The 25,536-nt window shown below is 48.1% G+C and overlaps 1 protein-coding gene across 2 annotated transcripts in view; it reads left to right on the plus strand.

Moving 5' to 3' along the window:
• The window catches only part of spop (speckle type BTB/POZ protein), a 71,454-nt gene that overhangs the window by 7,831 nt on the left and 38,087 nt on the right, over window positions 1–25,536 (plus strand). The window contains exon 2 of one of the 2 annotated variants that reach the window (XM_062533112.1): window positions 15,596–15,794. The exons of the other annotated variant lie outside the window; for it this stretch is intronic. The gene's annotated coding sequence lies outside the window, so the exon portion shown is untranslated. The remainder of the gene's footprint in view (window positions 1–15,595; window positions 15,795–25,536) is intronic. 2 annotated transcript variants of the gene reach the window in all.

Consider the following 25,536-nt stretch of genomic DNA (forward strand, 5'->3'; position numbering starts at 1 on the left):
CATCCTGTATGGTACCCTTTGCTCGCTCCCCTGTTAAGTGTGTGAGTGCGAGTGCGAGTGTTATGCCCTGAAGGACAGTGGGATGCGGGAGGGGGGTTTGGGGGAGGGCAAACTTTGAGCCACTCTGACAAGAGCAGTTGCAAAACAGAGAGGTCAGCTGGGATTGGTTGGGATTAAAAAAAAAAAAAACAGAAGCGACAAAAAAGACAATACATTGCCTCTGTAGGACTGTGTGTGTGTGTAGTTGTGTGCATTTTCCTCTGGGTTTGGCTGTTTGCGAGCTGTGTGAATGCACGTATGTATGTATGTGCATATGTATCTGTAGCAACCACAGGAGCTAGTGGTATTCAAATCTGTTTTCCCAACTTGATTACCACGCTTAAAATGTCACACTGGAGCATCTCAAGAAACGGCCCCAAAGGTCACATCTCGCCAACACAGTTTTTGTAAGACTTGTCTGACTGAAGTGAAGCCACATTTGGATGATTGTCACAGTCCATCTCAGCACTAGCCACTGACACATTAGCCATACATGATGACACATCCTATAGTTGCAGGTACGTATGGCTACGTACGTCATTTCCGGTTTGTAGCCATTGTTTACAGTAATAAGGTTTATCACGTTTAGGAACCAATAAGCGGAACTGAAATTCTACATTTTTTTTTTTTTATCGGAATCTGGTACTTGGAACTCGGTTTCGGTTCCCATCATAAATGACTTGTCCTGACCATAGCCTGTTTATGAATAGTCATGGGGGAAAAACGTCATACTTGCAGAATTCAGAGGTCAGGTATAGTTTGCCATGTAATTGCAGTATGAATAATTTGTGCTGTTTACTGTAAGATAATGAAATCCGTAGCTTTGCTGCTTAGACGCACTGGCTACTCTACACGTTGACCTTTCCATTGTTCTGTTCTGAGGATGCTGTGTGCGGGTCTAATTGGCCACTCAAACCTGTGTTTACTTTACCCCTGCGAAAAGAACAGGAAAACTCAGTGGTGTGCCATTCTAATTAAAGTCATGATTAACATTAGTCTTCATGTCCACAAACACAATTATCCTGTAATGTCCCGCCGTGAGCAAATGCCTCCCCCTTGACTTGACCAGGTTTGTAATAAGCAGCGCAAAGGAACTGCTGACATAATTCTATGGGTTCATGTATACTCCAGTGCCCTACGCACACACTCTGGCCTGAGAATGCCTAAGTTCCAGTATCTACTGTAATATCTACTGTAATTTAGACATAGTCATCCCACCCTAAGTGACCTATTAACTGTGGCAACAGTGGAAATGGAAGCTTTAGTCTCTCCACTCAGCAGGTTTCGACACAGTAACAACCGGAATGCACGCTTCTGTGGGCTGGCTTTGCCTGGTTGTCTGTCTGTCAGTCCTGCCAGGCTCGGTGTGCCCCTCGGTCCTGTCTTGTGTGCTGCACGTCTCTGTGGCGCGGCGCGGCCCGGCCCGGCCTCTCTCCTGGACACGCGTGAGAGAGAGCCACCAGAGGCCCTCGGCACAGCTGGCAAGAGCCTGCCTGTCAGTCACGGCACGCCGATGGAACGGCCAGCGCTCATGCAAAACACACACACACACACACACACACACACACACACAGAGAGAGAGCACATGTGATATGCACACAGATAACACGTGATGCACACACACACACACACACACAGAGAAAGAGCACATGTGATACAGACACACACACGCACACAGACACACGCGCGCACACACATAGCACATTTGATACACACACACACACACACACACACACACACGCTTCATCAGTCGTTCACGCACTCTCTGAAGACAGTTAAGCAAGTGCTAGGAAAGGCAGCTGCTGGTAGAAGCAGGTTGGTTTCCCTCTGCCCTCCGCTCCAGCGAGCGAGTATGCCACTTAAATCATTCACTCCCAAGAAAGAAAGAAAGAAACAGCAGTCATAGAGTGGTGTGTGTGTGTATGTCGGTTTGTGTGTGTGTCTGAGAGAGAGGGAGTTGCAGAGGACTTCTGGCATGCTTTCAAGCTCATTTTGTTGCTGCAAAGCTGGCTTTTTAATTTTTAAAGCCCTTTTTGTTGCTTAATTAAAAGGAGGCCGACTTCATTTGACCTTCTCCCTGCCTCTCTCTCTCGCTGTCACTTTCATTTCTCAGGCCTTGAGCGCGTGCTTCACCATGCCCCCCCCCCCCCCCCCTCTCAGTACACCACTGGCTGTGGGACTGCACGGGCATTTGGTCTGGCAGGTTTGAGGCCAGAGTATAGCAGTAAGGTATGGATGAGCGGCGGAAAGTGTGAGAGCGTGTGAGTGAATGAGTGAGTGAGTGATCACCTCATGAGGGAACTGTCTTGAGCGTGATTCCTCTCTCCCTTTTTCGCCGTGTTAAATTTGTTCCTCGTTTTAGCCGTCACTCCTGCCACACCAACACCCTCCCCGCCAGTCTCTTTCCTTAAGTAGCACCTTTCCACTGCCAACCCTCCCCCCCCCTCCCTTCCCTTTCTGGTGTCTCAGCTCTGTCTCAGGTGTGTGTGTGTGTGTGTGTGTGTGTGTGTGTGTGTGTGTGGCGGCCTCCTGCTGCTGCAGTTCTAACGGCTCGTTAAGCCATCTGTAAAACCTTTGATCTCCGGACGTCTGCACACAGTGGCAGATAAGTGGGTATGTGGGTTGTCGGTGTGTGTGTGTGTGTGTGTGTGTGTGTGTGTGTTCCAAGGCACATGTCTCTGTGTGTGTCAGAGAGAGGGACAGCGAGAGAGCAAGCGAGAGAGCGAGCGGGAGAGCGAGCGGGAGCCGCGTGTTAAACTAAAGTTGATAGGAATGGCGAACTCTGCTCCAAACACAAATGGCTTTCCATTGCCTGAGGCTTTCATTTGGGTTTGCATGCAGACACCACCCACACACACACACTCACACACACCCACCCACACACACACTCTCACACTCTCTCTCTCTAATAGCAAGAGCAGAGCGCTTTAGGCCTGATCCGTTCCACTTGCTGATAAGGACGTGACTCCTTTCCATGCAGACGGCGGTGCCACTACTTTCTCTGTGCTTCCCTCAATGCCTAACACCTAACAGAGGGGACACGCTTCCCCACCCCACACCACAGGTAACCATCACACCCAACATGCTCCAGCTCGCTCTCCCTCTCTCTCTCTCTCTCTGTCTCTCTCTCTCGGGCTTGCACAATCTTGGGCTACCAAACTTCAGCAGCCCAATTAGCTATCAGGAATTATTCCTTAAGTGAAATGAATTTCCGTGAATTCTGTAATTTATTTGCCTTTTCCACTCTCAACGTTGACCACCAAATGAAGAAGGTGTTGATTATTTTATCCCGGCTTGTTTTCATGTCACAAGCCAAGTCTATAGGGCAGCTAGTGCTATCGACAGCTTTCAAGTTCACAAGTCTGCAGTTTATTTTAAGACCAAAGAGAACACACACACGATCTCTTCTGCTGCCTCAGATGGAACTTAAACATCTCATTTGACTTTCGTAGGATGAGTTAACTCCAAAAACACCTCTCCATTTGTTTTTGGGTGTTGTAGCCCATCAGGTTCACATCACATCTGACCATGCCCAGCAAAAGCAACCCTTCAATTTATCCTTTTGTTATAATGTCAAAATGTGACAATGTACTGTAGACTAGCATTTAAACAGATATGTCAAAGTGACAATACACCATCAGTGGCCCACATCATCAAACAGCACCATGCAAGCAGCATTTCTTTTTATTCCATAACCTTAACCATAACCATAGCCATATTTGAATTATAATGGTGTTTACATTGAAGAGCTTTAGGCTAAATCAGAATCAGTATCTTCAGTGCTTTAAATCAGAGGGACTAATACCACACCATTCGATCTCTCAATCTCTTTTCTAATTTGAATTTTCAGTGCAATGACAGATCTAAATTAATCTGTATGTTTGCGCTGCTTGGTAAATAAATGGTTTCAAGAATGCCTGCCGGAAGGCCTACCAGGGATTTTGAAATGTTGCGAGTCCTCTCTCTCTCTCTCTCTCTCTCACTTTCTTGAGAAAGAGGAATGGAGATTGTGATCTCCATTTTCTCCCGCTCCTCGTGGTTTGAGGCAGCTGTGGTGATGAGCGTCCATTCCCCGCCGCTGTGGAAGTTCCGTAGAGGAGGCGGGCCTCTGTGTTCTGAGCCTGGGGAAGCGGGCTGAAGTGCTGGGTGGGAGACGAGGCAGAGGGGGAGCACCCATCTCCCCCCTCCAGGCTGAGAGGCAGGCAGGGAGGCGGGCGGGCTGGCTGGCTGTCTGGATGTCTGGCTGGGGCCCATGGCCGCAGGCCACCGCCGAGATGCCAGGGAGAGACGGCGCTGTACGCAGCCGAGCTCAGCCACAGCCCGAGGGAAGGAGGGAGGAGAGAGAGGGAGGTATGGAGGAGAGGGAGGTATGGAGGTATGGAGGTGTGGGCCCTGCTGTTCTCTACCTGCTGGGAGGCCGGTGCGGTTGAGCAGGCCGGGGTGGTTGCGCAGTTGAGCTCCACGCGGAACACTGGGCGCAGGAGAGGCCTCAGAGCTGCGCTTTAGAGGTGCTTAAAGGGCACGCACCAGCAACAGTCTCTCCGTGGGGGAGGAGGGGAAAAATACTCTAGTCTTTCCCCCCGTGTGTGTGTGTGTGTCTGTCTGTGTGTGTGTCTGTGTGTGTGTGTGTGTGCGTCTGTCTGTGTGTGTGTCTGTGTGTGTGTGTAAGACACGCTCTCCTTTCCGTCCTGACATTTGCTGGTAGTGCAGGTGCACAGTCTCGTAGCCCAGCCTTGCTGCAGCTCTCCCTCAGCATTGCAGTCAATTAGCAGCCGCTCAGTGTCTGTACATGCACACACTTACTCTACTCATCTCTCTCTCTCTTTCTCTCTCTCTCTCTCTCTCTCTCCCTCTCTCTCTCCCCTTCCCTCTCTCTCTCAGCTTCAGCGTGGACAGTGTGAGGTGTTATTCCCAGGAGGCAGTATCTGTTGCGTTAATGTGTTAATCGATACCGCTTGAAGTGCTGTGGTGGTGTTTGTTTATGGACGTGATCAGGACGCGCTGTCACGGGGCTTTCCCTCTGACACTCCCCAACAAGCCCGCTGTTGTGTTTATGTTTAACCTTCACCTTTGGGTCAGCACAGGACTTCCCCACACACACACGGAAACAAGGAGCGACAAAATCCACTTGTTTTTCCATAAAATTGCATGATTTTCGTTGTTCAGTCATATATATATATGCACACACACACACACACACACACACACACACACACACACACACACACACACACACACACACACACACACACACACACACACACACACAGCCTGAGGGGTGAACAGGTAGGATCAGTTTGCTGTCAGAGGTGGATTTGCAGGTTGCGGTATGAATATTTGAATTCACATTTAAATTGGTTGTAGGATTAGTCTAGCGGTCGGAGGGGAGATTGGGGATTGGTGATCTTCAGGTTTGTCTTCCTTTACACACACACACACACACACACACACACACAGACCCACTGTTTTCTCGTCCTCCATATCAGGGCACATACCTCTTTTCTGGCTCTCTGGGTTTTTCACCTGGCACGGTCCACCTGTCTGTCTTTCCCCACATTCTCTGTGTCTTTTGATCCACTTGTGTGTGTGTCTTGCTCTGTGTGAGAGATGGATGGCCCCTGTCTGAGCCAGAGCCGCTCTTCTCTTTGGGGTGTGGAGGAGAGGAGAAAGGGGGGTGCGATGCTGAGAGGAGTGCAGGGGAGACAGGGCTGCGGCTGGTGGGGCACCTGTGAGACTGGGACTGTGTGCTTTTGGGGATACCATTGACTCTGTTTGAATCCAGGAAAGATCCTCTTTTGGCTTTTTGTCTCCACTTAACTGCCATTTTGTCAGTGTGTGTGTGTGTGTGTTCTGTTATTTAGTTGGCAGGCTATGGGTGTACTTCTGCAATTTTGAACTACTATAATAGCATATAACTATATAATTGCTACTATAGTAGCAATGATTATTTTCAGGGTCATTCCGTGTCAAATCAAATAAGCTTATCGCTGCACCATCACAGATTTTGTTCAAACCTTGTATATCAAGAATGGGTCCTAAAAATAAGACCTGTAAAATATTTCTGTTCAGATGCCCTATAAATTCCTATATGTTCAGCCCTTAAAATTACTTTTTCAGCTTTCAGTTAGCTTCACAGCCTGAAAATCACATAATCTGGGAAGCTATGTTTGGGCATTAATATAATGAAACGTATTATTCATAGCATACAGTAAGCAGCCCACACTTTGTAGGGGGTAAGACAAACATGTTCTCAGTTTGACTGAACCATTACAAGTTTGTACGCCATGCTCATTGATTTTCTTCAAGGCCCTACATTTTGAAAAAAGTGCAAAAACAGTTACTTTAAGGGTAGTATACACTTGTTTTCGTATGCATTTGGTGTATTTGTTTTCTTTACATGCTAGGCTATATTTTATTAATGAGGTGTCAGTGTTTGAGCTCTCCACATATAATTTGCTTGACAAGTTGAAGGATTGAAAAAGGGAAGGTTTTTTTTTTTTTAGGATTAAAATGGTATGTGGGGTAGCTAGTACTTGAAAATCTGTGTGCAAGTGGCTCAGTGTATGGGCATGTAATGTACAAGCCAAGGCCAATGTTGTACTGTAGATAAATGAATTGAGGCAAAATCATTTTTTTTACCTCAGGGACAAGAGTGAAAACTCATACTGTAGGTATACAATGTAACCAAGTAAGTGTATTTATGTATGAATGAAGCATGGTAGATCATTGGCACTTTATACACTGCTCAAAAAAATAAAGGGAACACTGGTTCATAGGAGTATAGCATCAAGTCAGTCACACTTGTGGGATATTGATCTGGACAGTTATGTAACAGAGGTGGTTGTGAATCAGGTTGACCCGCTTTGATGTCAACAAAATTTACTGCAGTTGTACTAGAGGGGCAACTGTGAGACGACCCCCAAAACAGGAATGTTTTTACAGGTGGTGGCAACTGGTAATTTTTCCATCTTCATCCTTCTTGACTGATTTTCACTAGTTTTGCATTTGGATAGGGTCAGTGTTACTACTGGTAGCATAAGCCAGTATCTGGAGCCTACAGAGGTTGCACAGGGTAGTCCAACTCCTCCAGAATGGCACACCAATACTTGTCATTGGCAAAAAAATTGCTGTGTCTCCCATTGCAGTCTCAAGAGCATGGAAGAGATTCCAGGAGACAGGCAGTTGCTCTAGGAGAGCAGGGCAGAGTGGTAGATGGTCGTTAACCCAATAGCAGGACCAGTATCTGCTCCTTTGTGCAAGGAGGAACAGTAGGAGTTTTGCTAGAGCCCTACAGAATGACCTCCAGCAGGCCGCTGGTGTGAATGTCTCAGACCACATTGTCAGAAATGGACTTTATGAGGTTGACCTGAGGGCCCGATAGCCTCTAGAGGGACCTGTGTTCACTGCCCTGTTCTGTGCATCCCTCCAAGGGTATGCCTCCCCAGACCATTACTGACCCACCACCAAACCGGTCATGCTGAATGATGCTGAATGATGTTGCAGGCAGCATAACGTTCTCCACGACATCTCCAGACCCTTCAATGTCTGTCACATGTGCTCAGGGTGAACCTGCTCTCATCTGTGAAAAGTACAGGGCACTAGTGTTAGACCTGCCAATTTTGCATTCTATGGCAAATGTCAATTGAGCTCCACAGTGCTGGGCAGGGAGCACAGGTCCCTCTAGAGGCCATCGGGCCCTCAGGCCACCTTCATGAAGTCTGTTTCTGGCAGTGTGGCCAGAGACATTCACACCAGTGACCTGCTAGAGGTCATTCTGTAAGGCTCTAGTAGGGCTTCTACTGTTCCTCCTTGCACAAAGGAGCAGATACTGGTCCTGCTACTGGGTTAAGGATCTTCTACCACTCTGCCCTGCTCTCCTAGAGCAATTGCCTGTCTCCTGGAATCTCTTCCATGCTCTTGAGACTGCAGGGGGAGACAGAGCAGTCATTTTGGCAATGGAACGTATTGGTGTGCCAATCTGAAGGAGTTGGACTACCCTGTGCAACCTCTGTAGGCTCCAGATACTGGCTTATGCTACCAGTGGTAACACTGACCTTATCCAAATGCAAAACTAGTGACAAATCAGTCAAGAAGGATGAAGATGGAAAAATTACCAGGTGCCACCACCTGTAAAAACATAACTGTTTTGGGGGTCATCTCACAGTTGGCCCTCTAGTACACCTGTAGAAAATGTTGTTGACATCAAAGCAGGTCAACCTGATTCACAAACCACCTCTGTTACAAAACTGGCCAAATCAATATCTCACAAGTGTGACTGACTTGATGCTATACTCCTATGAACCAGTGTTCCCTTTATTTTTTTGAGCAGTGTACATGGAATGACTTTAAACTGAACTATTCTCACATTGATTTTAATGTTCCTACTAGCTACCCCACATATCATTTTAGTCCTATGAAAATTACCAAAAGAATAAAAGTGAAGATAAAATTGTGACAAAAATGTTTGTCAGTGTTGCCCAAAACCCAAGATTAGCCCTTGTCCTTGTTTTGTTCTCACAACCAGCGCTATTTAGCTTACTGTCATAGAGGAGAAACTAAAGCAGAACATATTACATTTAATAAGATAATTTTGCGTTTTAGTAACAAGAAAGTGACACAAGCTTAATAACCGATTACCAAAATAGTTGCCAACTTATTTAGTACTCTACATCTAATTGATTAATGTCACACACGCTGGCTCAAGCATGGGTAACATAAAGGGAGTTCCACGCAAAAGTAACAATAAATGATATTTATTAAGTAATAATAGAAAGTCAGTATAATGAAGCTATAAAAAGTAAGGTGTAGTGCATCAGTGTCTAGGGGTATTATAAGTACAATGTATCAACAGACTCAAACTATAACATAATAGAACGACGGTCGAGAGGAGAGGGAGTCCGCCCGCATCATGGGAAGTGGCCATTTTATTCACTGGCCCACATCAGGCCCAAATCTCGCACACCTGTGCGCAGACTGTGCACTGGCACGTCTACCGCCCCCTGCTGGAACAATGACACAAACAGAATAATAATACAAGAATGGGCGGGGTGCAGGTCTGACCATGACAGGGTCGTGACACCCCCCCTCTTAAAACAGACGATCCACCTTGGTGGGAAGTCTGCACCAAGAATAAACATTCAAACCATTTTAAGCTATAACATATCTAAAACATTTGGGCATAGACAACAATAGAAAATCCACCACCACCAACACCCATAACCCAACCAGACTTTAGAAACCCATCCACCACCAGTCTTTATCAGCCTACTGCCCTCTAGACTTCCCCAAACCTCCCAATCTCAGCACAACCAGCAATCTCCGGCGCCTGGAAAAAGCAAATTTAAGGATAGACTGGACAGGAGACAGGAGAAACACAAAGCCAGGAGACAGAACAAGACATGGCAATCATTTAGGCTTAGTAGTCTTCAAGTCATGGGACAGGGCATCAGCCATGGCATTATCCGTACAGCCGATGTGACGAATACCTATGAGCATGATTCAACGAATATTTAAGTTCTGTATCTAAACACTTCTGCTTTTGTGGAGCAACTCGAAAAACCCGTTGACAAATGGGCAGTGTACCGCCAACCTCAATATCGTGTTGAGTTGAATCAGTAAAGGAAAACTTATCAGAAAGAAGGCCATTAAAAGACAGAATCAAAGACTGCAACTCTTCATGTTGAAGGGACAAGCGATTTAAAAGACAGTCCAAATTTTCAAGAGTAGCCAAACTTTTCAGCCGTGACTGTAACAATGTGTCGTCTGGACCAATCACATCGTCATCTGCTGCCACCAGTTGAGACGTAACGGGCCCACACTCGACTACAGCCAAAGCAGCAGATCTTACTTTATCGCCACTGGAAACAGTTTCACTACTAGCTTGCGAACAGTCTGATTTAGGCAAATGTATGTGACGTAACTGCATTGCTCTTCTGTCGGGCGTTTCCACCAAATAGTCACGTTCTGTCACCTGACGCACAACAGGTCCAACAAACTTCGCGCAGAAAGGCGACCCAGGCATCGGCAGCAAAACCACTGACTGATTGGGTTCTCTCGCAATCTGACAGAGATTACATGTTCTCACAAACTTGGCCACATCACGTTTTACTTTCGGCCAATAAAAATGCTCCAACAACCGACAGTATGTTTTGCGGACACCAAAGTGCCCAGACACACCACCATGAGCAGTCTGCAAAACTAAATCACGATGTTCTCTTGGCATAACCACCTGCAACACCGGTCTCTGGACATCAGAATCAGACGGCAGCCACTTGCGCACCAATAAATCATCCACAGTAAAATAGCCACTCTTCGCGCTTCTCACATTACCCTCAGACAATGCTGCATTAAGTAGCTCACTTAACTCTTCATCTTTTCTTTGAGCTGCAATTAAATCAGCACGAGACAGGGAGGATGGTAACACAGGCAAAATTTGACAAACATCAACAAACTGATCATCTTGTGCGTGACCAGTGGCCTGAGTCACCGCACAAGCCGCACCAACATCTGGGAACTCATTCGCACCCTCATCAGATACAATTGGTAAAACAGGCTCAACATTCACAACAGGAGGTGGTAGCACACCCGGCCAAACACATCCACCAGCAATATTGTTCCCAATGATCACATCCACCTTTGGCACAGGCAGTGAGGGACGAACAGCCATAACAAACTCTCCTTGCACCAAATCAGAATGTAACTCCACCCGATGGAGAGGAGCGGAGATCGTCTGCATCTCAAAACCTCGAATCAGGACGCAACTCCCAGTGTCAGATGTTTTATTAAATGGCAAGACTGACTGCACAATAAAGCTCTCGCTAGCTCCTGTGTCACGCAACACTCTTACGGGCACTTTTACAGAACTGCCGACTAAGGACACATAGCCTGTTGTAAGGAACGGACCATAGCTCTCACTAGCACATTCATCAAAACTATTTCGTCCTTTCTGCGGCTCCTCCTTAGAAGGACGAGCGCTCTCACCACCCAACCCCTCCGTAGAGGTACCACAACTCTGAGTCCTCACCGTAGAGGAGACAGTCCGGCCAGACCAGGCCACCAAACTCACCCCAACTTTTCCCGAAACAGACTTAGAAGAATCCCTATTTCGATGTCGATCATGCAATACGGGACACTCGTTTTTCCAATGACCCTCGCCCATGCAATAATGACAATTCCCCTCATCAGTCTTATTTCGTGCACCATAATCTGTTCTTGGGCCACTAGTGAAACGTCTGGGGCGAAAATCATCACGGCTAAAACTCTGAGGCGCTTGATCTCTCGGTTTAGGTTTGTGAGTCAATACAAACTGATCTGCAAGCACTGCAGCTTCTGCAGCAGTTTTAACTTTATGTTCATTTATGTAAGTTTCAAGTCGATCTGGAATAATATTTTTAAATTGTTCCAACACTACCAAATCAGTTAGACTATCATATGTGTTAACTCCTTCGGCCGCGCACCAACGAAAGAACACCTGGTTTAACTCACGAGCAAGTTCCGTGTGTGTTTGCCTGTCCCCTTTTCTCCAATTTCTAAAACGCTGCCTGTATGCCTCCGGAATGAGCTCATAAGCCTTCAAAATTGCGTCTTTCACCGCCTTATAACTTTTACGCTCCTCAACACTAAGGGCTACAAAAGCATCCTGGGCCCGACCCGTAATCACTGCCTGCAATAACAAGGTGCATTCCTCATCTCTCCAACCTCGATCATCCGCTATATTTTCGAACAATGAAAAGAAGACATCGGGGTCACGTTCGTTAAATTTAGGCAAAAATCGGATCATATGCGACAGTTTTAACTCTGGGTTTGGCTGAGGTGTAGGCCCAACTCTATCCGGACCACCAGGAATTTTGCCCTCTTCAATGAGCTTAAACCTCTCTCGCTCTAGCTCATTTTCTCTCTCAGTCTGTCGCTCACGCACCTTCAGCTTTTCGTACTCAAGCAATCTCTCCTGCTCTCTCTCTATCGCTGCCAATTTATCACGTTTCATCTCTAACTCCAGTATAGCCTTTTGCTCCTCAAAAGTCATATGAACACCTCTAGGAGTAGATGCGTCTTTTGGAACCACCGAATCTGCATCTACATTTAAAGAAATAACCTCCATTTCTACCAATCTTGTTGAAACCACTTGTTTTATCTCTTCTTTCCTTGCCGATTTCGAAAGATTTAACTCAAATTGGTAATGCTGCGCGACTTGTCGCAGTTGATCCTTCTTAAGACTATTTAAACCCTCTTCCGATGGGGAAGCCAAAAAGTCACTGAGATTTTCCATTAATTAGGCCTACTAATCATTTAACAAAATTCCCTGCTACAAAACAGGCATCAAAACTACGTTGTCTATTTAGAATGCCTCTCTCATTCCAAGCCCAATCACTCAAAACCAACTCATGCGCGTCTTTCATTCACAATGAAACCCAGCGTCAGAGAACACCGGAGAAATAAACTGGCCACTAACAGGAGCTGCCCCAGTATCTAACTACGAAAAAAGACAACCCTGCATATTTCCATAGCCTATGTCTTCAGCGTGCCCTCCTGCGATTAGACTGCTAGCCAGTCTCCCCACGTTCGACACGCCAATTTAAACTAAACAATTTAACTAAAAACAACAAACGTTTAGGCGGTCTCACCTAACACCAGGGGTTCATGTAGCTCAAACTTACCCTATTTGTCTTCTCCAGGTCTCAAACGCCAAGCACATGTGAAAAACGCTGCATGCAAAAAGGTAGACCTGCATCTAGGCACAGGACGCCGCGGAACTCCCTCTCACCGTCAAAGCCAACCGGAAACCGCAAATCAATTAACCCAAACAATTACAATTAGGCCTAAGCAAACAGAGTGGAACTCCCGGAAAAGCACGTTCGTACCAAAATAGCTACCGAACCGAATTAATCCCGGACGAGATCCCCACATGTCACACACGCTGGCTCAAGCATGGGTAACATAAAGGGAGTTCCACGCAAAAGTAACAATAAATGATATTTATTAAGTAATAATAGAAAGTCAGTATAATGAAGCTATAAAAAGTAAGGTGTAGTGCATCAGTGTCTAGGGGTATTATAAGTACAATGTATCAACAGACTCAAACTATAACATAATAGAACGACGGTCGAGAGGAGAGGGAGTCCGCCCGCATCATGGGAAGTGGCCATTTTATTCACTGGCCCACATCAGGCCCAAATCTCGCACACCTGTGCGCAGACTGTGCACTGGCACGTCTACCGCCCCCTGCTGGAACAATGACACAAACAGAATAATAATACAAGAATGGGCGGGGTGCAGGTCTGACCATGACAGGGTCGTGACATTAATCAATTAATTGTTGGAGCCCTGATCTATGTGTGTGTGTGTGTGTGTTTGTGTGTGTGTTTGCACACATGATTGCGTACAGGGTCAGGTGGGAGCTGATTGTGACTGATTATCTGCTCTACAGATTTTCTCTCTCCCTCACACACACACACACACACACACACACACACACACACACACACACACACAGCGCCCCCCACAGTGTGAGCTGCCTCCCCTTGACTCTCCCCTCATTTCTTGCGTTCAAAGTAACAAACGTTCTTGATTTTTTTCTCTCTCTCTCTCTCTCCAGTGATCCTCCTTTCCCCCCCTCTGTCTGTTTCCCTCTCTTGCTCTGTTCTGAGGACTGATGTTCTTTTTCATGTCTCTTCCCTGCTCTGTCTCTCCTCTCTTTCACTTAATCTGTCCTTCCGCTCACCTCCCTTCCCCTCCTTCGCTCCCCCAATCCCTCTCTTCCCTGTCTTTTTTTTTATTCATTCGTTTCTTGCTCTTTCGTTCCTCTCTACCTGAGCTCAGCTCATCTCTCCCTCCGGCGCTCCCTCTCCTCCTCCTCCTCCTCCGTCTCTCTGTCTCCCTCTCTCTTCTCCTCTGTCTGTCTCTCTGTCTCCCTCTCTTTCATCAGCGTGTAGTAGTGCATCATCCCATCTCTCACGCCTCCTCCGCGCGCTCATCGCTCACGTTCTGCCGCTTTCCCATTTCCGTGCCTTTCTCTTCTCATTCCCTCGCTCGGCTTTCCAGCCGCTCTCTGTCACACTCGTCTGCCCTGCTCCCTCTCTGCTTCCGCCTTTCTCTTCCTCCTCCTCCTCCTCCTCCTGCGCTCGCTCACTCGCTCCCTCCCTCCCTCCCCACGTCGGCCTGTCAGCAGCTCTTAACTTGTGTTCATTCGTAAGTGAACACGCGCACACACACACACACACACACACACACACACACACACACACACACACACACACACACACACACACACTAGAAACATGAGTACCTAGGCACATAACAGGTGAGTTGTTGGACCATCCAGCCAAGGCATAGATACAGGCACATACACAATCCTACTGCTTGTGTGTGTGTGTGTGTGGAGGACTACTATTTCTCTGTCTGTTGACCAGAGAGAGAGGGGTACAGTAGGTTTAGGGTGGCGGAGACTGCTGTGGCAGGGCACTGGATGTGTTTGCATGTTTCTGATGCCCTCTGTGAACAAAAGGAAGAGTAGAGTGGGATGCCAGCGAGGGAGAAGCTGCCGATTCTGTAGAGACTACAGCGCTTTTGATGTGTGTGTGTGTGTGTGTGTGTGTGTGTGTCTGTGTCTGGGCAGGAGAATAAAGAAAGCAAGTGTTGAGACACTGTTGGTTTGGGCTCCCTGCACTGTTTCGGACCTTTCCTCCTGGCTCCAAGTCTGTGTGTGTGTGTATGTGTGTGTTGGATCATGATTGTTGTGCAGTGTCTGTAGATCTATTTGCCAATGGCAACAAATATATTTTTATGCTCTATTTTGCTAATGAATGGGACTGGAGAAGGCTGTGTGTGAGTAAGAGAGCAGGTGTGTGTTAAGAGTTTAAAAGAAGTGTGTGTGTGTGTGTGTGTGTGTGTGTGTGTGTGTGTGTGTGTGTGTGTGTGTGTGTGTGTGTGTGTGTGTGTGTGTGTGTGTGTGTGTGTGTGTGTGTGTGTGTGTGTGTGTGTGTGTGTGTGTGTGTGTGTGTGTGTGTGTGTGTGTGTTTAAGTGAACACCCAGAGGGAAGTGTTAAAATGAGGACTCTCCACACGTGATGTGTGTGTGTGTGTGTGCTAAAGGTGATAAAGGGCTCTGGTGTTTGGGGATAGCGATGTCGCCGCACTACGCGCTCCCTCTAATTGCCGCGTTTAGACGAATGCGTCAGCAGCGCAGGAGTCACTCACCAATGAGTCATCGGTGAGGCGCACTAATGTTTTTCTCATCTGTGCCAATTTAATGGGTCATTAATAAAGTCATCACTACTTCTGCCCCAGGCGCTAGTTTGCTATGGAGAGGAAGTTATTACAGATACTGTTTAGATTGGTACGAGACAGACGTCATTGTGCTATAGATCCATGGCACACGTCGACACACACACATGGAAAGTTCTGATTATGTGAAAGCGGCTGAAATGGAGTCTGGTGTTGAGTGTTGTAGAATGGAATGAAGTGACCACGACCATTGATGAGATGTCAGAGTGTTCCGACTGAGCCGGGCTTCCCTCTCAAGATCCCCTTTTGTGTCCTGTGTTTCTCTCTGTTCTAGCGACCGCTTCCGCTCCACAGCCAAGAGACGCCGCGGCAGCACAAAGACGGACCAGCGCTAAGCAGGCGGCCGGCCACACACACACACACACACACACACACACACACCTCCAGACGGGGAGACGAGACGCGAGACATCTGGGCCAGCCATGGCACATCCAGCCCTCACAGATGCCTGATGCACTTTGATCTCACCCAGGGTGGGTAGGCTACCGACTGGGGAGCATGCGGTGGGGGGTGGGAGGGTGGGTTGGGTTGGAGGCTTGGCTGGAATTATGGTCCAGCACAAAGCAGCCAGAGAAGGCCAAGGAAGAGTAAAAGTCAACAGTAGCTCAGACTGGCTTTGATAGACTGTGGCTTTGGTGGAGGACAGAATGAACAGACAAGGATGAAGGACACAGGCGAAGGATGAAAGAGTTTGAGAGGAAGAGGCGTGGAAACCAGAGTGGCTATACAGTGTGTGTGTGTGTGTGTGTGTATGTATGTGTATATATATATATATATATATACATACACGCATACAGACAGAGAGAGAGAGAGGGGGATGATGAAGGCTTGAGAGGAGAGAAGTGGAGCACAGACAGGGTGATGGCGATGGAGGAGCTGCTGCCTGTGACTGGCTCCTTGTGCTCTTGGGGCGCTGAAGCAACACTTATGTTCTAATAAAGACCTGACAGGTGTGAGGAGGAGGAGGACGAGAGGGGGGGAGGGAGAGAAGGACGGAGAGAGAGAGAGAGACATGGTGACAGAGAGAGATTAAGGGGAAGGATTGTGTTCAACTTGGATGGCGCTGACAAGAGTTAAATGGAGTCTGTGTGTGTCTGTATGTGTGTGTGTGTGTGTGTGTGTGTGTGTATATAAGTCACAGACTGACAGTCCTGCACTATGCACACTTCCCCAGAGAGAAGCGAGCCAAAGGCTTATAGCCTAATTAGTACAGTTTTAAGTGCTGTTGGAGTGTGTGTGTTATTGTGAGCGTCCGTTATGTCACATTTCAGAGCTGACCAAATAAGCCCGTCCAGTTGGGAAATGTGGCTACTAATTTTTCACTCACACGCACCGCTGTTGTGGTCACTAGAAATTAGATCTGGCTGTCAAACATTTGTGCAAAATCGGAGCAAAATCTATCCATGGTTTTTTTTTGGAAATTGTGTGTCTTGTCGTCTTGTTGAAGTCAATTTGTGCAAATCTGACATTAATTTGGAAGTCGAGTTGCATTTGACAGTTATTTTTTTTTCAGCGTGTTTGCCAGTTGGTGCCATTATGGTTAATGGATGTTCTGTTTTTGTCTGTGCCATTGTCTCTCGGTCTCACTGTAGAATTCAGCATTCACACTGCTGTCTGTCCAGATATGTGGTTGCTGGTAGACCACCCGGCCAGTCACATCCTGTGCACCAGCTGAGTGCAGAGCTCTGGCACGGCCTGTCTCAACGCAGGATTAATAGATCGCCTACTGTAGTTCAGTTAAATGTCAAACTTTCTGCTGAAATCCCCATGGCTCGCAAGCGGCTGATTCTGATTGCAATTACTGGTGAAACTAGTTGATCTTCACATCCTCAGTGCCACTCCCACCCAACAGAGCAAGGCTTCCGTTCAACTGGATCTCATTCCACCGGCTAAAAATAGAGGCTGCAGTCCCTGGTAGGAGGAGGGCAACCACACACACACACACACACACACACACACACTCAGGTTAAATGCATAAGATAGAGCATGTCAGGTGTGGTTGTGTGTGTGTGTGTGTGTGTGTGTGTGTGTGTGCTTTTACTCATTCTACTGCTGGTAGGAAGAGCTGAAAGTGGATGATAAATTAAGAATAGGATGCAAAATGGAGTCTTGATGAATAGCATAAAACAACATGCTTTTATGCAAATGACACTGCCCTGTGGGAGTGTGTGTGTGTGCGCGCACTTGTGTGTGTACTAGTGTATGTGCGTGTGTGGCCATGCTTTGACCTGCTCCTGCCGCCTCTGTGCTGTGATCAGAGGAACTAGCCTTCTCTTTGACAGCCTAATTAGTCTTGGGGAGTTTCAGTGCGAGTCTAAGAAGTTTTGCGGCGAGTGAGCTTTGCCAGACGGGGGTCTATTTGTGATCGGCAAAGCGGAATATAAATCAGCACCATCGAGTCAGGCCGGATCGTTGGCCCCCTCTAGACCTGAATGAGAGTGCTGCAGTAATGGATAGTAATGTCCTTCGGCTGGACAACCATCCACCTCACGCACGCACTCAGTCAATCAGGACATAAACTCCCATCACTAATACTAATACCATCTGTTTTTATTTCCTTAAAAAACACTCATTTAAGAGAGTACGTAGGTAACTGCAAATGGAGCTGATTTTCAGCCATGTTTACTAATGCTAGTCTGGAACGTTGGTGTTGGTATTCTGCACTGGCCTCGGGTCAGTGCTTTCATCGGGTCACTGCTGGGTTGAAGTTCAAACAGAAACATCTGACTGGCTTTTACCTCCTCTCACACACTGACTGTATTTCAGATGCACTGCTTGTACGGGATTGCGGGGCTGTATGTGTGCTTCCCACTGTCACATGACTGCCTTGAATAATGCATTTCTATTTATTTCCTGTGCCACTGTGGGAATTCAGACTGTGTGTGTGAGAATAGTGATTTCTTTCCCCCTCCCTCATCGCATCACATGTGTATAACTCCTTTCTCTTCCTCTTTCGCTTGGTGCTGGATTCTTGCTCAGAGTAAGGGCCAGCGGTGGAAGAGGTGAGCATCTCTTTGGCCAGTGACACAGCTGCTGGTGTAGGGAAACCACAGCAACACTGCTGAGCAGCCTACTGCCTGCTGTTGATATTTCCTGAAGCAGGAAGTATCCATCTCAGCATCTCTCTCTCTCATTCTTCTCTTCTCTTCTCTTCTCTGTCAGTCCTTCCTCCTCTCCTCCTGTCACTGGAGTTCCTCTCTTCTCCTCAAGCCTAATTCCAGTTGCTGAGGCAACCCTGCAAGGCAGTGGGAGCGTGTGATGCTGTGTGTGTGTCTGTGTGTTGAATGAGGTTTATACTTTGGTGTCCTATTCATCCATCTATACATCTTTCTCTGGGTCTTTGTCTTGCTCTCATTCTCCCTGCTCTCTCTCTCTCTCTCTCTCTCTCTCTCTCTCTCTCTCTCTCTCTCTCTCTCTCTCTCTCTCTCTCTCTCTCTCTCTCTCTCTCTGGTGTTCTCCATCATCCCTCCTCTGCTCTGGTGTCCGGGGTGATGCTGATTGGACGGGGGAGGTGGAGAGCAATGTCCATTAGAAAGTATTCATCTAAAGCAGGTCCCGCCACCTGGTAATGGCGCCACTCTAAGCACTGGCTTATTCTTCTGCCAGAAAGTTTCACTCGCAAAGTTCAGGGAGGGACATTTGAGCAAGGACAGGATTTCCGTCAAGGACAGAGTTTTGAGGTTGGTGTTTGAGCTAAAAGAGATGGAGAAAAGTTTAGAGAGAACGATTGTGGGTGGGTATTTGACAAATTTAAAATGTCACCACTTGTCTGTCTCACCTCTGTGTTGCTACTTCTTGAAGGTGTGTGTGTGTGTGTGTGTGTGTGTGTGTGTGTGTGTGTGTGGGTGTGTGTGTGACACATTGGTGCAGAAGTCGGCTTATCGGCTTGGCATTTGGAGAGCAGAGGAGTTGGGGTTAAAGTTAGCGGCCCCCTCTGATGATTCCCTCTGAGAGCCCAGCATAAAGACCAACGTTAAGAGGAAGACGAGGGAGAGAGGACAGCCTAAATGTGTTGAGGGTGGGACTCGTTTTGGTGCTGACCTTCAGCTATTGTCCTTGACGGTGTTTCGTTCCTAAATGTTTAGCCTCTCTTACATTTTCTGTCTTTCCAGTGACAGCTGTTGTAGTCACTGTTAGGTTAAACTAGTATTACCAACAGACTACTAATCACGCTAAAACAATCACCAGTCTACAACAGCAGCTGCTGCCAAAGCTAACACCAAACACAACCAGGCTACAAAAAAAAAAAAAAACACGACCAAGAAGCAGAGTCCAAAAACAAACAGGTAGACGGGCAGTAGAGAAATGCCTGACCAGGATGCCAAGTGCTGAGACAGTGCTCATTGTTGCTTTCCAGCCGTGCTGTAGCGGTCCCCTTAACTCTGAGGTAATTGGACTGTCCATGGTGGAGCCGCCGGAGGCTGGCTAGCGGCCCGAGATCCATGCGCAGCAGTCCACTGTGAGCAATGACCGCCAGCCTGGAGCTGACAACACACGGGCTGGGGCTATAATGGAATAGATCTGGCTGAGTGTATGTATGTTAGCTTGAACATGTGTGTGTGTGTGTGTGTGTTTGTGGGTTTGTGTGTGTGTTTCTGTGGCAATATTCAACTCAATGCAGTGTAGCTGAGACTACTGCTAACCCTTCAGGCCTGCTCTCTTTGTGTCTCTCTTGCATACTCACACTATACAAGCATAGTCTCTCTCTCTCGCGCACACACACACGCGCGCGCGCGCACACACACACACACACACACACACACACACACACACACAATAGGCACACAGACATAATCAGCTTAAACAAAAGTGCTTGAAGAAGCCACTCATTTGCGATGTCTCAGCAGTACATTAACTGCAAGCTACACTAATGCAGCCCCAGTGCACTCATTAGATGGGAGCTCAGTCCTTTGAGTGTAGTAGGCTCGTGTGTGTGTGTGTGTGTGTGTGTGTATTTGTGGAATGGTGTTCCTAAGGGTCTGTTTTATGTTATCATTATGGGTATGGATGTTCACTGTTTATCTGTGTGTCTGCCTGTGTTGGAGAGAGAGAGAGAGAGGGGGAGAGAGAGGGAAGGGTTTCTAAATTTACGAGGTTGTGCGTAGTTTGCCGTTTCCATGTTCCTGTTTTGTAGTCATTATGTGGTATGGTGTGTGTATGTGTGTCTGTGTTTGTGTGTCAGGGAAGGAAAGGGAGTGGTAAAGCGTTTGTGTTGAAGTTTTAAGCACAGGTGTGTGTGTGTGTGTGTGTGTGTGTGTGTGTGTGTGTGGTAATTGGGAGGCGGAGTGACGTGGGGGCTCGGTGAGCGGTCGCCTCTGTCGCGGGGAGAAGAGCAGACGGACGGAGCTGAACTTATTAGCGGCGCTGCCTCTGCCGCTTCCTGCTCCGCTGAAAAGAGCACTGCTCTCCTGTCTGGACCTCTCCTCCACCTCCTCCACTCTTCCCTCCTGCGCGCTCTCGCTCTCTCTCTCCTTCTCCTTCTCTCCTTCTCCATCTCTCTCTCACTTTCTCTAGCTCTCTCACTCTCTCACACGCACTCTCTTTCTACTCTTCTGCCTTTTTCTGCTTTTGTGCGGAAAATGTCTATGTCTGTTCTCCTCTCTTTCTCGCTCTCTTGCGTGCGCACACACACACACACACACACACACACACACACACACACACACACACACACGCACAGTATAATATGCCAATATTCACAATAGTCTATCTCCGGTTTGTTGAAGCAGTGGTGCGGTTTTAACCCTGTTACGTTCCCCTTCAAATAATGCTGCAGTGTCTATTTACATCTTGCTGTTTTAATAGGCTTTTCCAAACGCTTTGAAATTGTTTTTGTGAGAGCGAGGCCTGCACAAAAGAGAGCGACAGAGCACGTACAGTATACCATGAATTACTCCCTGCTAGATCACACTTGAGCAACTTGAACTTGAACTGAATGCAAATTGTGGTGTGTGCGTGTGTGCGTGTGTGCGTGTGTGCGTGTGCGCGTGTGCGCGTGCGCGCGTGCGCGCGTGCGCGTGTGCGCGTGTGTGCGTGTGTGCGTGTGTGCGTGTGTGTGTGTGTGTGTGTGTGTGTGTGTGTGTGTGTGTGTGTGTGTGTGTGTGTGCTGTTTAGCTCCCGTTGGACTGCTGTGAGAAGTAGGCTAGACACCTGCTCTGCGTGCCTGCGTGTGTGTTTGTCTGTGTGTGTGTGTGTGTGTCCAACTGTTGTCCAGCAGCTGTATTCTCAGAGAGACAGGGGCCCGTGTCTTCCGGGCAGCACAGTAAAAGCGAATGGCTTTCTGCGGGGCTGGAGTGGACTTGTTCATGTTTCAGCCTGAAGTAGAGCTGCACTGTGACTAACAGTGTTGTTCTGAGTGGACGCTACTGGACCTGTTGTAGCCGAGGCTGCTCCAGTCTGGACCAGTCTGCACCTGTTATATGTTTCACTCGGGGTGTGAGGTGGGCCTCAAGGAATCGTGGGCATTTTTAAAGGTCTGATTCTGTTCCAATACAATACACACTCAGCGGATTGCTCCACTCTCGCTGAGCTGGCCTGCTCCTGGGTCCTAGAGGCCATCCTCCTGTTCAGAAATACTCCAGTGTTCCTGTACACTCCAGGCTCTGGTACACGGACCACACACAGAATGGCTCCAACCGAGACCTGAATTCCAGCCAATCAACACCATGCTCCAGGAACACGGAAGTGAACGCTGTAATTTGATTGGCTTTGGGGCTGGCATGTACAACAACAACCTTGTGTCAGACCCATAGCAGTTGAGTGACCAAGCAGGAATGTGCTTAAAGAGCTGGAGAGAGACGTGGAGAGTCAGGGGGAGGAGGTGGACAGGATCCATCAGCCTGCAGTGAGGCAGCGGGGTCCACAGTGCTCTCCTTATTGCAGTGACAGCATGACTCGTTTCAGAAGAAAGCTAGAAACTAATTGGCTTTTTCTGGAATGGCAGGGGGAATGGACGTGTGTGTGTATGTGTGTGTGTTTGTGAGTTCATGTGTGTTTGTTTGTTTGACATAGAAAATGGAGCATAGCCTTTTGTTACTGCTTCATGCTCCCAGTTTAATGTGTTTGGCTGTCTGTCTGCATTACAGCCTTAACCACAGTGGCACACACACACACACACACACACACACACATCCCCCCCATTTCTCTTCAAATGCGTACAGTCAGTGTGATATTGTGTGGGAGAGAAAGGGGGTGGGAGCTGTATTCTCGGGTCAGGCCCCTAGAGGCTCAACCTCCTGTCAGTTGTTTTTGTTTGTGTTTGTGTGTGTTTGTGTGTGTCTCTGTGTGTTGTGTGCATGTATGTGGGTAATCACAGATGTGTGTTGTGGTGGGGCGGTTTGCAAACGAACGACGCATTTCCTTATTTAATTAACACAGGAAGCGCTCTCTGCCTCCCAGCTTTCACAGCCTGTAGAGCCAGTCCTCTCTCTTTCTCCCCTCCTCCTCCTCCTCCTCCTCCTCCCTCTCCTCCTCCTCCATCTCCTACCTCTCCTCCTCCTCCTCTCTTGCCCCCTCCTCCCGCTTGCTTGCTTGTTCGTTGGAGCTCGCTCCTTCTCCCACACGCTGAAGGCTTTTGCACAAACGATGGCGCTTGCATTGCTCCTGGCACTTCTCCTCGCCATTGTAATTGTTTGGGGGCAAAGCCATGGAGGGGAGAGTGAGCGTGGAATGATTCTTCCCTGGAGGAAGAAGGGAGGGTTGGGTGCGAGGGAGGGGAGGGGTTGGAGAGAGGAAAAGAGAGAATGGAATAAAAGTGGGGTATAGAGAGTGGGGAAGAGAGAGAGAGAGAGAGGGAGAAAGGAAAGAGAAAAGGAGTTGGAGCGGAGGGAGAGACTAAGAGCTGGAGAGGTGGAGGGGTGGAGGGAAGGGGAGCGAGCAAGATGGTGTGGGCTGGAATTGGCCTGTGCTGGAGGAGGGATCTGGCCATCTGGGGAATGTTCTAGAGAGTTAGAGCAACTGCATCTGAGGCCACACAATCCATGTGCCTCTGCACGAACCTCACCGTTTTAAAACACACCACACTGCAGAACAGAGCAGGTGCTGCTCTCTTTGTCTCTCCCTCTCCCTCTGTGTGTGTGTGTGTGTGTGTGTGTGTGTGTGTGTGTGTGTGTGTGTGTGTGTGTGTGTGTGTGTGTGTGTGTGTGTGTGTGTGTGTGTGTGTGTGTGTGTGTGTGTGTGTGTGTGTGCGCGCACATGTGTGGATGAAGAGATATTCTTAGTTCCACTGTAAATATCACGGATATCATGGGCAAACATGAGCTTGACTGACATACTGCTGGGAGATGTTGGTGATGTTTGCTTTTCCTCTATGTTGACTTTTGTGCACACACACACACACACACACACACACACACACACACACACACACACATATACTCTCAAGTGTTTGCCTTTGAATAGCCACAGTAACAAGAAAATGTTGCAGGCCCAGTTGCACAAGTAGATCCCAGGTCAGCAGGCTTCATAATCTCTGTGTTTACATAAAGTGAGGAGACTACTGGTTCCCCTATTCCACTGTCTATTTTCAACAGTCAGGCGTTATGACAAGGTGACTGACATGTGGTCTCTGTTCCAAAGTTTCATCAATAGGACCTGCAGTGATGTGTTGAAGCTCGGATGATTAAAGTGGCTGATAACGACGGGCTCTGTGAATAAGCTGAACGAGTATACACAAATCCCATCGGTCTCTTTGTGCTGTCCATCCTAAAAAGAGAGTGTGTGTGTGTGTGTGTGTGTGTGTGTGTAGAGGGGGGGGGGGGGGTCATCCTGCACCATGCTGCGCCCTTAGTAAGATGAAGGGTTACCGGCTAGCTGTCACTGCGATAAAGTCGTGTGTTAAAGCAGCGGGCCTGGTCGATAGAACACTGTCTGCACTGTCCGAGCGATTACCCAGGTGTAGCAAGGATCAGAAGAACCGATGGTGGTGCTACCTAAGGGGACAGTGACTGTGTGTGTGTGTGTGTGTGTGTGTGTGTGTGTGTGAGAGAGAGATGGGATGAGATGAGAGAGAGCGGGGTGATGCACCTATTCTGAGAGCCGTCACAGACAAGAGCTGTCTTTGTGTTGATTGGGTCTTTCATGAGCGCCTGGGCTCCAACTAATAACAGCCGAGGTCTGAAAATGCTTTTGAAATCCACTACATCAGGGCTGGATAATTGAGGAGGAACGGTCTGGGGATGGGGGGGGTGGGGTTGGGGGGTGTATGAGGACGGGAAAAACATGTTACCTGGCAATGTCAAACTCAAGGACATCATCCCTTCCCAAAATAAAAGAGGAAAACAAAAAAGCTCTCCCACTCCCCCCCCCCCCTTTTTTTCTGAAACAGCTCAGCCTGCCTGCTTCTCATTTGAATAAAAAACACGGCCCTAATGGTTCACCAGGGAGTCAGTCCCTTTGTTGTTTTTTATGGGAACGGCGGCTTCTGCTGTTGATGGGCGACGACCACGCTGAGTTGAGCCTGCATCAAGCAGAGGTTAGCGCACATTAGAGAGGGACCCGGGAGCGAGCCTTGGGGAACCCCAGGTCACGCTAGCAAATTAAAAATTGGGCCTCTGTGACCAAAGGCAGCGGCGTTAGCAAAGCGCTAAAGCGTGCCCCAGGACTAGGCACGGGGCCTCTGGGCACCGCTAACATGCTTTTACTGCATTAGCCCGGCGTCAGCCTCTGGACAGGCCATGTGGTGGAACAGTCAGAGGTTGCCAGAAGGGAAAGGCCAGTCATGAACCAGAGACGGTCCCATTGGGGCGTCCGTCTTCCCATTATTCCAACTGTGCCTTAATAGGAATTGCAGCTTGGCTCTTTTGTGTGGTAATGCTGTAGTTTAAAGGGACCCCCCTTACCCACCCACCCAATCTCCACTCCCACAGGAGGTGCACAGTGTCACGAAATGCATTGTGGGATAGTGGTGATGGTGGGGGTTGGTGGTGGTGCGGGTGAGGTGTCGGAGGAGCAAATGACTATGGATTTCTGCCGCTTTCCAGCGCAATTACGGCGGCAAGGTGAGCAGCGCGTGGCTGCCTCAGTGGGGCTGGAGGACCTTCAAGGAAAGCGCAGGAATAAAGTGAAGTGAGTTAAGAGAGGACGGGTAGGGTGGGTGACTTAAACGACTGCTACACACTCCCGCCGCATTTGCATTTTAATTATAAGGCGCATAATTAGAGGAGTGAATGAACCGCACTAGCTCACTCGCTTCCTCTCTCCCTCTATTGCTTTCAA

Source organism: Sardina pilchardus, chromosome 3 (assembly GCF_963854185.1).
Source record: "Sardina pilchardus chromosome 3, fSarPil1.1, whole genome shotgun sequence".
Taxonomy (NCBI): Eukaryota; Metazoa; Chordata; class Actinopteri; order Clupeiformes; family Clupeidae; genus Sardina; species Sardina pilchardus.